This window comes from Lissotriton helveticus, chromosome 2_1 (assembly GCF_964261635.1).
Source record: "Lissotriton helveticus chromosome 2_1, aLisHel1.1, whole genome shotgun sequence".
In the NCBI taxonomy this organism is placed as follows: domain Eukaryota; kingdom Metazoa; phylum Chordata; class Amphibia; order Caudata; family Salamandridae; genus Lissotriton; species Lissotriton helveticus.
The window spans coordinates 502,229,137-502,244,071 of record NC_136059.1 but is presented as its reverse complement, the minus strand read 5'-3'; positions in this window follow the sequence as shown (position 1 = coordinate 502,244,071).

The window sequence follows — 14,935 nt, the reverse complement described above, 5'->3', positions numbered from 1 at the left end:
GTTTCATCCCCTGTGTATTGTACCTCGGATTAAGTTATGGAAGGAATTGGGTTAACAGCAAGGGGGAAAGCACCGGGCCCTGATGGCATACCGGCTGATCTTTATAGAGTTTTTAACGCAGCTGCCCAGGTTAGCATTCCCCCGTCTTGTGCCAAAGCAGTTATTATTCCAATTTTTAAAAAGGGATCCAGAGATGATCCGGCCTGTTACAGGCCAATATCACTCTTGGATTCCGCAGCCAAAATTATGGGGAAAGTTGTCCTTGCCCGCTTAACGGATTGGTTGGAACAAAATAACTTCATCTCAGATCTCCAATACGGGTTTAGGCAGGGCAAAGGTACCGTGGGTCAATGTCTCAATCTTCATGGATAACAAGCTGTTCAGGAAGTATTCATGGTTTTTCAGTGGCCTCATTCTGCTGGAGAGAATGGCAACAACTGCCTCAACCACAAAACTGTTCCCATTTCAGGTACTCCTGTGGAGAGAATTTGGGCAGTATTTGCAGCCCAACTGTGCTTAAATGGCTAATTTTAAAAATAGGCGCATTTCGCCACTTTTGCATTCTGTGAAATAGTATTGAAGCCCCAGCTGCTGCTTAACCACATTACCCAAAATGTCGAATCCTGCTAGTTAGTGCAACCTTATATCTTTCCAAGGGTGTGCTAATTTACTAATTTACTCAATTTCTTTTTTGCAGTGGTCGGTGCTGTTTTGAAGGAAATGAAAAAACAAGGGGGCAGATTTATGACAGCCTTGTGTCACTTTATTTGACGCAACGGCGGCGCAAACAATGCGCCCTATTTACAACGTGACGCATCTAGGAGATGCGTCACGTTGTAAAGCCCTGCGCCTTAAGGAGGCGTTCCGGCACAGGGGGGGCGTTCCTGCGCAGGAACGCCTCCTAAAAGTGGCTGAGTGAAATCTATGAGATTTCACTCAGTCACATTCAGGACAATGCTGCGTTAAAACCCTGCGCCTGCTTGAAGCAGGCGTAGGTTTTGACGCAGCATTGTGGAGATGGGGCACCCCCGAGCCTTGATGGAGCTGCGTCGCGCTTGCGACGCAGCTCCAGAAATGCGCCACCTTTACGGCACAGATGCGTCACGCATCTGTGCCGTTTTTGCCCCATGGTGCGCCGCATTATAAATGCGGCGCACCATGAGTGGCGGAGCAGCGGCACAGGATGACTGGCGCATCCTCAGGGATGCGCCAGTCATCATAAATCTGCCCCAAGGTACTTATTGTGTCTGTGAGAGAACAATTATGTTATATAGTTTCTCAGTGCAAATTAACGCATCCTGGTGGGAAGCTAATGTAAAATGGAACACCGTGATGAAGCACGGGGCATTTTATTAGTTCTTTAGGTATAAAAATTTAACTAGTACATTATTAACCTACTGTTTCCTGTAAGAGCAATACCAAACTGTTTCATAATCTCCATTCATGTTGATTAAGCTATTGTTACCAAAATATCACTATGCGGCCATATAAAGTGCACTTTTGGACATGCCATATTATCACATTTAGTTTCCCAGACGTTTCCCAACTACCAAAACTTAATTCATCCTCGTCTCAGTTATAAAATTCACTGAGGTGTTGCAGGGAGGGTGTGGGCATAGGGAGTGACTCCCCATCCCCCACACTCAAACTCACCTCTGGTGATGTACATACAATGCATTTCAAATTGCAGATGCACTCCTATATTCGTTCACCATCTCCCACAACAGCATCTGCAGCTCACTGCTAGACATGTGATGGGATCAATCAAGCCTGTTGGTGGCTTTTTTTTCATAGGGGAATGCTTACAGTCTGCCAGACCCTGGCCTGTGGTGACAGAGAATCTCAACAACTCGTGCATGAGCGGTGGGAGAAGGGCAGTCGTGGGAGGGTGTGGGTGTTTGAGTATGTGTGTTTGATGGGGGAGATAAAACCACTACTCCTTCCCCCTTTCTTAGACATTTTACAGTTTAAGTGAGGGTGCGGAAAAGGAGTAGCTTTCAACTGAGCCAGTGCTGGCTAGAAAAGAAAAACAAGTTCGTTAGTATACAGGATGATGGTGTTTTCTGTGTGCTACCATAGAAAGCCTGTCCTCCCTGCATAACTACCAGTGGCAAGGTCAGTGTGGGATGGGCCTGAGTGCAAGAAAATAAATGGCTGCCATGGTTTTAATTGGAGTCCTGACTATAACATTTTTCAAAAGCTTGCTGCAGTGAAACAAAACCAAACAAGCATTTGCAATGCAAAAATGCTTATTATTTTTTCAGCCGGCAACTCAGGTTCTTTAGACGCGGCTCATCTAAAGAAAGGGGTGTGGCCACTATTAAACTGAAAGTACAGAATGGGGGGGCTTTCACAAAAAAGCATTTGTTTCGCCAGTTGATAAACAAATGTTTTTTTGTAAATGCGCCGCATTCCGCTCTTTGACTTTAATAGTGGCCGCACCCCTTTCTTTAGACGAGCCTCGTTTAAATAAAGTGGCACGGCCGTCATTAAAGGTAAAGCAAGGAATGGGGCGCTTGGAAAAAAATGTAATTAGTCTCTAAACAAAAATATAAAAGACTACAGTGTAATGAAACTGTAGTTGGCCAGTGCTCCTCGCTTACAAACGGAAGTGATGTATCAGGAGCACGGGCCAATAAGGAGCCAGGAATCAAGAGCAATAGAATTTTTAACAAATGGCAAGCAGTAGCTGTAATTACACTCTGAATAGTGATTACAGCAGATCTTGCAGACAGCGCATGCGTGCTGATGCTAGACATAAAAATGAGGGGAAAGAAACAGCTGAGGCAGCCTAAATACCACACCTATAGGGAGTGTCTGTTGATTCTGGGGTGAAGTCAGTACAAGCTTTTATGGGGAATATTTTTAAAGATTTGCCTTCAAGTCAATTATTGGTGCAAGGGCTTGAAGAGAAAAAACGTTTGCCACCACGAGAGGATATGAGTTGATAATCTAGTAAGTGTCTATGAGCTTGTGTTAGCATGTCATGTTCAGTCAATGGCAATGGGAGACACCGAATAAGATATAGAAGCATTGGCAAGAGGTTTATCTACATAATCTTAAATTTGGCCCCAACCCACGCCCCGGGTAACCAGCTGCCAATGTCACTCTTCAGAATGTGTATCAGCTTGAGTTGTAGGCATCATGCAGATTCACTGAGTTGTCTGTGATCCAGATGCCTAGATATTTTATTATAGGTTTGTAAGGAAGTGATACCAATTCACTAATTCATTTACAATTCTGACGAAGGTGTAGGTTTGACAGTGTTTTGTAACCTTTCTAACATAAAGTGCTAAACTGGGTGATGAAACGATGACAGAACTCGTCAGTGCTCTTACCTCTGTCATTCAAAAGTTCAGAACAATATTGGTCTGAGTGCAAATAGCAGAAACATTCAGCATTCTTACTGTAGATAGTGTCCTTGTATCCATCCACTACTTATGATAAGCAATGATGCCCTATGCTAATTTATAACTGATCAGCATAGACAGTTTAACTGCTTATTTTCCTTGTTCATAGTATTTTTGATGCGTGAAGAGCAAATTCTTCTCAACTTGATCTGTTTCAAGTGTGGCTGATATCTTTAAAATACTTATCAATGCTCTGTTTCCAAAGTGGAGCCTTATTTGTTTTTGACTTCTTATGACAAAGTATGACAAAGTAAATGGAAAGGGCAGAGTGACTTCACAGTCACTCTGACCTTTCCATTTACTTTGTCATATTTTTCTTCTCTTAGTTCCTGCATGTTGTCTCATCAATATGTATTCCCATTAAAATATTCTTTACAGTACCTCCACAACACCAACAGGCCAAACTAAGGGGGTCATTAGCATGGTAGGCGGATCGCCACCGGCCAACTGGCGGTGGCGATCTGCCTTCCAAAACACACCGCCGGATGGCCTGTTACCCCGCCTCATTAGCATGGCGGGGGTACCATGGCGGACGCTCTCCGCCGGAAGGCCCGATTGCCTACCGGGCGGAAAAGGCCCATAATATGGTGGATGAGCCTTGCAGGCACACCCATCCATATTATGATGTGACATTTTCAATGCCTTTCCTTGTTGAAGACTCCGCCATGGAAAGGCATGCAGAGTTCTCTTTGGGGGCCCGTTTCAGGCCCTCAGGGGGGTAGGCGGTTGCACTTGGGGGGTACCCCCCAACTTTGACATGCACAAGGTGGCAGGCACTACGTTGTGCCTGTCACGTTGTGCATGCCAATGCAAAACATGCATATATTGCATTGTGGAGGGTGCTGCTTGCAGCACCGCCCACCACAATGTAATAAATGCGGGATGCCCCCGCAATGGTAGCGGTGGCATCCTAATTGCCAGTGCGGGACCGCCCCACCACTGTTGGCCCGTCCCAGCACCGCTAGGGTGGCGGGCAGACTGCAGCCTGCCCATGATCCTACTGGGCCCCGTAGTTACTAATGTTGTGTTGCAAAACATCTTCCATTTTCATGTGAGCCCTCAGTGCAGCAAGTAGGCGTGAACAGTTTTGAAGGGAATGGTGGAAACATTTGGGTCGGTTCCGATTCGAGAAACAAATCCGTACGACGATTCGTATTCTTAGCCGTTTCCGTACAAATTGTACGAATCCGTACGAATCGCGCAGTACGATGCGTTGCGAGAAAATACGTCAGAATCATTGCGAACCATACGAAAATGAAGGGTAAATCTGTACGATATCGACCCGCACAGTGAACAGTACGATTCGTAACAATGCCGTGCGACCCGCCAAGTACAATCCAGACCGGGGAATGAGTACGCGATTCGTACGGTAAATGTCGCGTATGAGCAAGTCGTACGGAGGGCAACACTATCACATATGCACAGTACCCCTAGCATCAAGGTGTGTACGCACAGGGTGTATGCACTGTACACCTACGACCTTGGGATGTACAAACCGGCTCCCCACGGTCCGTACACCTACGATCATGGGATGTACGCACGGGGACATACGCACCGTACCCCTGAAATCCTGGTGTGTACGCACCGTAATCCGATGCACCGTACCCCTGCAAGCATGGGTTGCATGCACCGTACCCGGGGGGGTCCGTTTCATACGCATTTCGAGGCAAAATCTGCTTTTACGGACGTTTGAAGCTCCCGTAGAGAAAGAGTCACACGGAGTGTTGTCGATACGATTCGTACTTGCTGGGTCGGAAAATGCAGCTTCGATCCGTACGGACATCGCGTACTGCGCGTTCAGATTGCCATTCGTACGGATTAGTGAGTTGTACGGTCTTCGGTACGATTCGTATGAAGAACTGTTTGGGTACACATCGTACTACATCATACATACGGGTACAGTTCTGCATACGATTCGTACAGGAAAAAAGCTCCGTATGGCTATTCGGAGGGCATTTTACCGAATCGGAATCAGCCCCTCAATGTCTATGGCTCCAAGAAGGCCCCACATCACCTCTCTTGCTGTGAATTGAAATAGCAAAGTCATTTCCTAAGTCAGTCCTAAAGTAGATCCAAAACCTTTGGTGCATTCATTTTGATTCCTTTTTCCCATGCTTCTGCCAGTACTTTCTGTTTTATTCCAAAGTCCAAGACTCTTCTTGGGAGCCTGTGGAAGACTCTGACAGTTGACTTAATGTTCTGTTTGGCCATAACATCTGAAACAGTGAAATGCCACAATATTGCAATAGGAACCAATAAAGGGTTATGATATATTATACTACATAAATTGAACAATGGCAAATAGCGCCAGGAACATGGTTAAATACAATTATGTTGTCAACAACGAAATGCAGATTGGATTTCAAAGATCAAAAATGCAGAATCAACCATGCTTTTTAAGTTGTGTACTAAGTGTAAAGGTGAACGCTTTGGCTTGTGAAAGCATATTAAACGGGGCAAGTGGAAAAAGTGAACAAAAGATACAGAATACTACAGCGTATTGGACCAGAATTTAAAAAGAAGTCATGCATGAATCAATACATATATTTAAAAGTTTTGTAAAATCATGTCATAATTCACTGTCCAAATTTAGCTTGTGCTAGTCAACAGCGTTTCGACCTTCATGACTTGAGATTATCATCAGGATTTAAACAACACTGCATTGGATGATAGCTGCCTGGAGGGTTTTATAGGTATATGGGTGGGTTCAGGCACGGTTTGAGAATCCAAAGGCTATCAAGGAAGCCGAGATTTATAGATGGGGCGATCTTCTTGCAGGAGGAAAGTTGGTGGAGTGGGAAAACTTACGTGAAAACGTCGGTCCCGGTTTAACTAGATTTAAATATCTGCAACTCACTAGCTGGGCCCGTGAACTTTCTAGAAAAAATGTCCCAATCGGGAAGAACTGCCTCTTAGAAAAAGAATTGGTAGAGAAACAAGGGGGTAGAAAGGAAGTGGCACTATGGTACTGGACACTATTAGAGGAGGTGGATGGGGATTTTTCTCTTTTCGAGGAGCTATGGGGCCAAGACATGAGTGTACAGGGTGATCTTTGCACCAGATCCTTTTCCCTTCTGTATAAAACGGTAAAACCACTGTGGCTGAGGCGAAACCATCTGTTCACCTTACATCGTGCCTATTTCTCGCCACTAAGGCTTTCCAAATTCCTTCCAGGAAAGTGTTGTAACAAATGCCTTCTACCCGCAGCATCTGACGTACACATGTTTTTGGAGTGCCCACATCTAATTGATTTCTGGGATAAAGTTAAGGCTACCTTGGATTCAATCCTTAAAACATCAATAGCCATCACCCTGCCTTTAATAATTTTTGGGCTGGACGACACGGTATCTGGACCAGCAAAGAGCTTTCTATTCTACGCAATCCTGCTTGCAAGAAGACAGATTTGTAAATACTGGGTTGACTCCAAGGCTCCATCCCATGCTGGCTGGTTAATGACACTATACGATACATCTAAAGTGGACATGGCCAGAACCTGTAGTAAACGAAATCTTTCATTCTGGAATCTATTGGTGCAATGGCAATGACATCGATCATTCGAACGGGCCGGGTTTTTTTTTGTTTTTTTTTTCCCGGGTCCGATGATTATGCCCATTTACTCCTTGGACGTGGTGGTGGTAGGGCGCAACATTTCGACAACCACCCTAGTCCGGCAGGCAAACAGGCGCCTAAGATGGAGCAACCAAAAATTCCTTGTAAAACATCTTCCGCCAATCTGGTTCATTTGTCCTAAACTTGGTCAGGAGAAGGTCCCAGTTTGGTTCCTGAAGGACACACATGGTGGTCGGTGCATATATCTCTCCTCTTTGGAGCAAGGGATGGCAAATGAGGGCAAAAAAAAGAGAATCCAAAGGCTGGGGCAAGAGTCAACAGCTCACGTCCGCAAAGGTATGGATGTCCGAGATAGGATGGTTGCAAGGAGTTGCAATCCAAGGAATGATCTGGTGGAGGGACTCCTTCTGGAAAGGTGGAGTGAAAATTCTCAATTCAGGGGTCTTAGGAAGGTACCTAGGGTACGGAAAAAGGGATCTGGATGGATGTCACAAGTTGACCGCTCACAAATCTCAATAGCGTGGTGGCTGGAGATGGAACCACAGTCCCAACCCTGGGTAAAATGTAAAAATTAATATCCAAGTGGTACTTCCTGAAGTTGCTTTTCGGGGTTCTCAGTGTCCACAAATAAAATCCTATGTTCCAGAGTCTCTGAGTTGCGCCTCAGCAGGTGGGACTAGGGTTCCCACAATGCACCTGGCCAAATTCTTTAAAGTAAAGCTAAAGGTGGTCAGCTGGGTTCTTCTTGCTGGAGCTGAAGGAGGGGGAGCTCTTTTAATCTCTTTCTTTCAGAGAGTCAACTCCTGCTCTTTTTGAAGCCAGAACAAGTCCGTATGGCTGTAGTTCCTTAGTGTGATGCAGGTGCACTCATTGTAGAATGCAGTCCTCTTAGTGCAAATCAGTGTTCCAGGAGGGCAGCCTGTCTTCTTCCTGTAGTTTCAGGCAGAGGAACTGAGTTGCTATACAGCTTTCCCACATGTATCCAGTGTGCTGGGGTGACAAGTAGGGTCCCCCCCCTGACCAATGGAGTACAGGTGCCACCCAAATGCATGACAACTTCCTCCAAAGTGTGGTATATTATTGTCCCACAAAGCACTTCAGTTAAAAATTAAAGATGGAGTAACTTTCTTCTTTGAGTTAGGATCTGGCTTAGCCAACCTACTGGTGTGGGTCATTTCCATTAACATTCCCCTTCCAGGCCATTGGGCTGGGGGGTACAGGTAATAGAGATAGGCCTGGCTTGTATCCTTATTGTCAGCTCTCTTTGAAGACCAGTTTATTTATCCAGCCCCCTTCCTGGCCTGTTCTCTGCAGCTGAAGATCTCCCCTACCAGATATCCTTCGTCTCTTATCACCTCAGCCGAGCAATTTGGCTAAGCCTGTCAAGGCTGGCCAATCAGGAGAGACTGCTGAAAGGCTGAATTTTGGATTACAGAAAAGAAAGTTCTATAACTTATTTTCTATATTATTATTGATGAACTCAACAGTGGCAAGTTGTGGGGCATATAATTTCTAGGGCCAAATGTACGACTCTAAATTGCATGCGCAAACGGGTTTGCGACCCGTTTACGCATGCAAAATGGCCCAGGGCCATGTACAATTCCTAAATAGTGAGTCGCAACTTATTTGCGACTCGCTATTTAGGAATTGCGAGTCACCATTCCTAACTGTGTCTGCAAATCAATGTACGAATGTACAAATGTACGAATGTTTTGTAATCGCAATTCCGATGGCAAAACACTCGCAAAGTACCACCCGCTTCAAGAGGGTGGTAATGCAGTCGCAATTTGGAAGGGGTACCAAGGGGACCCCTTCCATTTTGTGACTGTCTCTAAAAATATTTTTTAAGGGCAGGAAGTGGTCCCAGGGACCACGATCTGCACTTAAAAAATGAAATGAAAACGTTTCATTTAAAAAAAAAATTTATCCTGTTTTCCTTAAAAGAAAAAGGGCTGCATTAAAAAAACTGCCGTATTTAAAAGCAGTCCCAGACATAGTGGTCTGTTGAGCCCAGCAGGCTACCATACCTGGGAGGGCCTGTCTTACCTACTTATATTTATTCAGAGTCATAAAAGAACATCCATAAAAGCAATTATGCGCATATAAAAAGAACAATACAAGTTGAATAATACATTACCACCTCGTCCCTTCCTCGCTTCCATGTCTTACGCATCGAGGCATCCCTGCCTCACAAGACACCCATACCACGTGATTTATCTGAAGTTGCTTTTCGGGGTTCTCAGTGTCCAAAAATAAAATCCTAGTTTCCAGAGTCTCTGAGTTGCGCCTCAGATGGTGGGACTAGGGTTCCCACAATGCACCTGGCCAAATTCTTTAAAGTCAAGCTAAAGGTGGTCAGCTGGGTTCTTCTTGCTGGAGATAAAGGAGGGGGAGCTCTTTTAATCTCTTTCTTTTAGAGAGTTCACTCCTGCTCTTTTTGAAGCCAGAACAAGTCCGTATGGCTGTAGTTCCTTAGTGTGATGCAGGTGCACTCATTCAGAGTGCAGTCCTCTTAGTGCAAGTCAGCGTTCCAGGAGGGCAGCCTGTCTTCTTCCTGTAGTTTCAGGCAGAGGAACTGAGTTGCTATACAGCTTTCCCACATGTATCCAGTGTGCTGGGCTGACAAGTACGGGGCACCCCTGACCAATGTGGTACAGGGTGCCACCCAAATGCATGACAACTTCCTCCAAAGTGTGGTATATTATTGTCCCACAAATCACTTCAGTTAAAAATTAAGGATGGAGTAACTTTCTTCTTTGAGTTAGGATCTGGCTAAGCCAACCTACTGGTGTGGGTCATTTCCATTAACATTCCCCTTCCAGGCCATTGGGCTGGGGGGTACAGGTAATAGAGATAGGCCTGGCTTGTATCCTTACTGTCCAGCTCTCTTTGAAGACCAGTTTATTTATCCAGCCCCCTTCCTGGCCTGTTCTCTGCAGCTGAAGATCTCCCCTACCAGATATCCTTTATCTCTTATCACCTCAGCCGAGCAATTTGGCTAAGCCTGTCAAGGCTGCCCAATCAGGAGAGACTGCTGAAAGTCTGAATTTTGGATGACAGAAAAGAAAGTTCTATAACTTATTTTCTATATTATTATTGATGAACTCAACAGTGGCAAGTTGTGGGGCATATAATTTCTAGGGCCAAATGTACGACTCTAAATTGCATGCGCAAACGGGTTTGCGACCCGTTTACGCATGCAAAATGGCCCAGGGCCATGTACAATTCCTAAATAGTGAGTCGCAACTTATTTGCGACTCGCTATTTAGGAATTGCGTGTCACCATTCCTAACTGTGTCTGCAAATCAATGTACGAATGTACGAATGTTTTGTAATCGCAATTCCGATCGCAAAACACTCGCAAAGTACCACCCCCTTCAAGAGGGTGGTAATGCAGTCGCAATTTGGAAGGGGTCCCAAAGGGACCCCTTCCATTTTGTGACTGTCTCTAAAAATATTTTTTAAGGGCAGGAACTGGTCCCAGGGACCATGATCTGCACTTAAAAAATGAAACGAAAACGTTTCATTTTAAAAAAAAATGTATCCTGTTTTCCTTAAAAGAAAAAGGGCTGCATTAAAAAAAACTGCTGTATTTGAAAGCAGTCCCAGACATAGTGGTCTGTTGAGCCCAGCAGGCTACCATACCTGGGAGGGCTTGTCTTACTTACTTATCTTTATTCAGAGTCATAAAAGAACATCCATAAAAGCAATTATGCATATATAAAAAGAACAATACAAGTTGAATAATACATTACCTCCTTGTCCCTTCCTCGCTTCCATTCCTTAGGCATCGAGGCATCCCTGCCTCACCAGACACCCATACCACGTGATTTATCACGCAGGGGCCATAAGTAGCCCCCACTTCCCTCAAACCTCCTGTTTTTTCTTGTCTCAACTGTTGAGAGGCGGGTACCAAGCACTAGCCGTTTGAGGTGCTGCGGTCTTCTTCTTGGATTTCTTCATCGTTTGGATTCTTCATGGGAAGTCCTCTCCCTCGTTGTTTTCTGGCTGCAGGACCTGGCAGGGCTGGCATGGGCGGTGTTGTGCCTTCCCTCGCTGTGTCTGGAGTAGCGGAGCGCTCTTGGCGGTGGAGCAGGCGGGTCTGGCTGACGCAGTCACCGGCCCTGTGTGGCTGTGGCTGTCTTTCCGGGTTGGAGGCCGGAAAGGGAAGTGGTAGTGGTGGGGTCGACTGGAATCCTTGGCTGGCTGTTTCTGCTCCTCATTACAGTAAGGGCCTCGTGTGAGGCCGTTTTTTCTATCCTTTGACCAATGGGGTACAGAGTGCCACCCAAATGCATGACAACTTCCTCCAAAGTGTGGTATATTATTGTCCCACAAAGCACTTTAGTTAAAAATTAAAGATGGAGTAACTTTCTTCTTTGAGTTAGGATCTGGCTAAGCCAACCTACTGGTGTGGGTCATTTCCATTAACATTCCCCTTCCAGGCCATTGGGCTGGGGGGTACAGGTAATAGAGATAGGCCTGGCTTGTATCCTTACTGTCCAGCTCTCTTTGAAGACCAGTTTATTTATCCAGCCCCCTTCCTGGCCTGTTCTCTGCAGCTGAAGATCTCCCCTACCAGATATCCTTTGTCTCTTATCACCTCAGCAGAGCAATTTGGCTAAGCCTGTCAAGGCTAGCCAATCGAGAGAGACTGCTGAAAGGCTGAATTTTGGATGAAAGAAAAGAAAGTTCTATAACTTATTTTCTATATTATTATTGATGAACTCAACAGTGGAAGTTGTGGGGCATATAATTTCTAGGGCCAAATGTACGACTCTAAATTGAATGCGCAAACGGGTTTGCGACCCGTTTACGCATGCAAAATGGCCCAGGGCCATGTACAATTCCTAATTAGAGAGTCGTAACTTATTTGCGACTCGCTATTTAGGAATTGCGAGTCACCATACCTAACTGTGTCTGCAAATCAATGTACGAATGTACAAATGTACGAATGTACAAATGTACGAATGTTTTGTAATCGCAATTCCGATCGCAAAACACTCGCAAAGTACCACCCCCTTCAAGAGGGTGGTAATGCAGTCGCAATTTGGAAGGGGTACCAAGGGGACCCCTTCCATTTTGTGACTGTCTCTAAAAATATTTTTAAGGGCAGGAACTGGTCCCAGGGACCACGATCTGCACTTAAAAAATTAAACGAAAATGTTTCATTTTTTAAAAAAATGTATCCTGTTTTCCTTAAAAGAAAAAGGGCTGCATTAAAAAAAACTGCTGTATTTAAAAGCAGTCCCAGACATAGTGGTCTGTTGAGCCCAGCAGGCTACCATACCTGGGAGGGCCTGTCTTACTTACTTATCTTTATTCAGAGTCATAAAAGAACATCCATAAAAGCAATTATGCGCATATAAAAAGAACAATACAAGTTGAATAATACATTACCTCCTCGTCCCTTCCTCGCTTCCATTCCTTACGCATCGAGGCATCCCTGCCTCACCAGACACCCATACCACGTGATTGATCACGCAGGAGCCATAAGTAGCCCCCACCTCCCTCAAACCTCCTGTTTTTTCTTGTCTCAACTGTTGAGAGGCGGGTACTAAGCACTGGCCGTTTGAGGTGCTGCGGTCTTCTTCTTGGATTTCTTCATCGTTTGGATTCTTCATGGGAAGACCTCTCCCTTGTTGTTTTCTGGCTGCAGGGCCTGGCAGGGCTGGCATGGGCGCTGCTGTACCTTCCCTCGCTGTGTCTGGAGTAGCGGTGCGCTCTTGGCGGTGGAGCGGGCGGGTCCGGCTGACGCAGTCACCGGCCCTGTGTGGCTGGGGCTGTCTTTCCGGGTTGGAGGCCGGAAAGGGAAGTGGTAGCGGTGGGGTCGACTGGAATTCTCGGCTGGCTGTTTCTGCTCCTCATTACAGTAAGGGCCTCATGTGAGGCCGTTTTTTTTATCCTTTAATGTGTGTTTGTTGATTGGATTATGTTTTGCATTCGCATTACCTGCATTTCTGATTAGTTTTCTGGGGTTCCTTCCCTGTTTTTTGTACCTGTTGGTTGGTCCCTGGTGTTCAGCTGCTCCCTATTTAAACATCTTTCGATTGTGCTTCTGGTTGTTGTTTCATTATGGTGAAGCGTGGTTCCAAACGCAGACATGTAATGTCCTCCTCTTCTGCAGATGATGAGCCAATTCCGGCTCGCCGGACTAAGTCCAAGGGTCCAGGTGATTCTGCTGCCATGCTGTCAGCTTCAGAGGTCCAGGACATGATTGAGGCTGCTGTGGCTCGTGCTCTAGAAGCCAGGGTCCTTGCTAAATGCAAGTCTTCTCGTTCAGTGGTGGGTCCTGTGGACTCTCCCTCTGAGGACTCTTCTTCTTCGGGAGCTGCCAAGCCTTCTACCTCTTCTGGGAAGGAGGTTCCCTCAATTCTCCAGCACTGTAGGGAAAACTTGGGGTTTTCGCCTTTTTCTGCTCCTGAGTGGTCGAATGACATATTTCAGCAGTATGTTAAGCCCCTCGTTCTCGCTATGCTCTTTCATGGACGCATCAAGGACTTGATTTATGGGAAATGGCGCGATCTTGAGTGCTCGTCGGTTCCTCGTTTCTTGCAGAAGCTTAACTCCATGGTGGAGTTGGAGGTCTCTCTTCCTCACTCTGTCAAAGCGGATGCCATGTTGGCCACCCTGATTGGTCGTACTGCGATTAATCCGGAGGATTGTTCTCTGGCTGAAGCTACTGATAAACCGGTGGATGGGACACTGAAGAAGGCCTTCTCTGCTGGTAACTTATCACTGCGTGCTGGCATTTATTCTTCTTATGCGGCACAGTCATTGGTGTCTGACTTTGGGTAGCTTGCCACAGCTATTCAGGATGAGACGGACTGTTCCAGCTTGCTTGTACACATGGAGCAGCAGGCCAAGCTCTTGGCTGATGTCTCTTCGGATGTGCTTTATTCTTCTGCCACGGCCACTGGTTCTTTGGTCCTGGCTCGAAGGAACCTATGGATGCGTGACTGGAAGGCGGATTCTTCGCAGAAGTCCTCTCTCCTTAAGATCCCCTTTGACGGCAAGATGCTTTTTGGTGAGCAGCTAGACAGTATGATCATGAAAGCATTCAAGGACCGTAAGCTTGCTCTGCCTTACAAGGGCAAGTCATCAGCATCTCACTCTTGCCATTTTGGGAATCCGGCTCCTTCTTCGGCCTCTTCTTTCCAGTCTTCCCGGCAGTCCTCAAAGGCCTTTTTGGACCGGCGGTGTAAGTTCCAGCCCAAGAAGGCGGCTGCCGTGGCCGTTCCCAAGGGTCCGGCAGATGCCTTCAAGCAGAAGTCCTGACAACAACGGCGTGGTGGCCTCAGGACCTGTGGGCGGGAGGCTTTTGTTTTTCCTGGAGGCTTGGAGACTGTATGTGAGGGATTGAATGAAATGAAAATTATATTTATATAGCACATAATCTACCCTGAGGCCTCGCAGCGCTTTAAGGATCGCTGAGAGTTAAGTATTATCAGGGGAGGTTATCCTATCGACTTTGTCGCAGTTCCACCCGGCTGGGGCACCATCCGTACTCCTGTCCCCAGGTGCCTGCGAAGTGGAAGGCTCTTCTGGATGGGGTTCGGGATCTTCTGGCCAAGAAGGCTATCGTACCAGTAGCCCTGGCACAACAGGATCAGGGTTGTAATTCCATTTTGTTTCTGGTCCAGAAGGTGTCTGGGGGGTTCCGGCCGGTTCAGGACCTCAAAGGGTGAATGGTTGGACCGTTCACTTCAAAATGGTGACTTTGCAGTCCATCATTCCATTGCTGGGGGTCCAGGACTTCATGACAACTATCAATCTGCGGGAAGCCTATCTTCATGTTCCAGTGACATCCTGCAGCACACCGCTAATGTTGGCAATGATTGCAAGAATAGGTATGCGGGGTGGCATTGTGCAAGGGACAAGTGTCTAATAAGCGAAATAACATATCTTTTCCTGTACACAGAGTAAAATTTACAAAATAATACCACATGCATAGT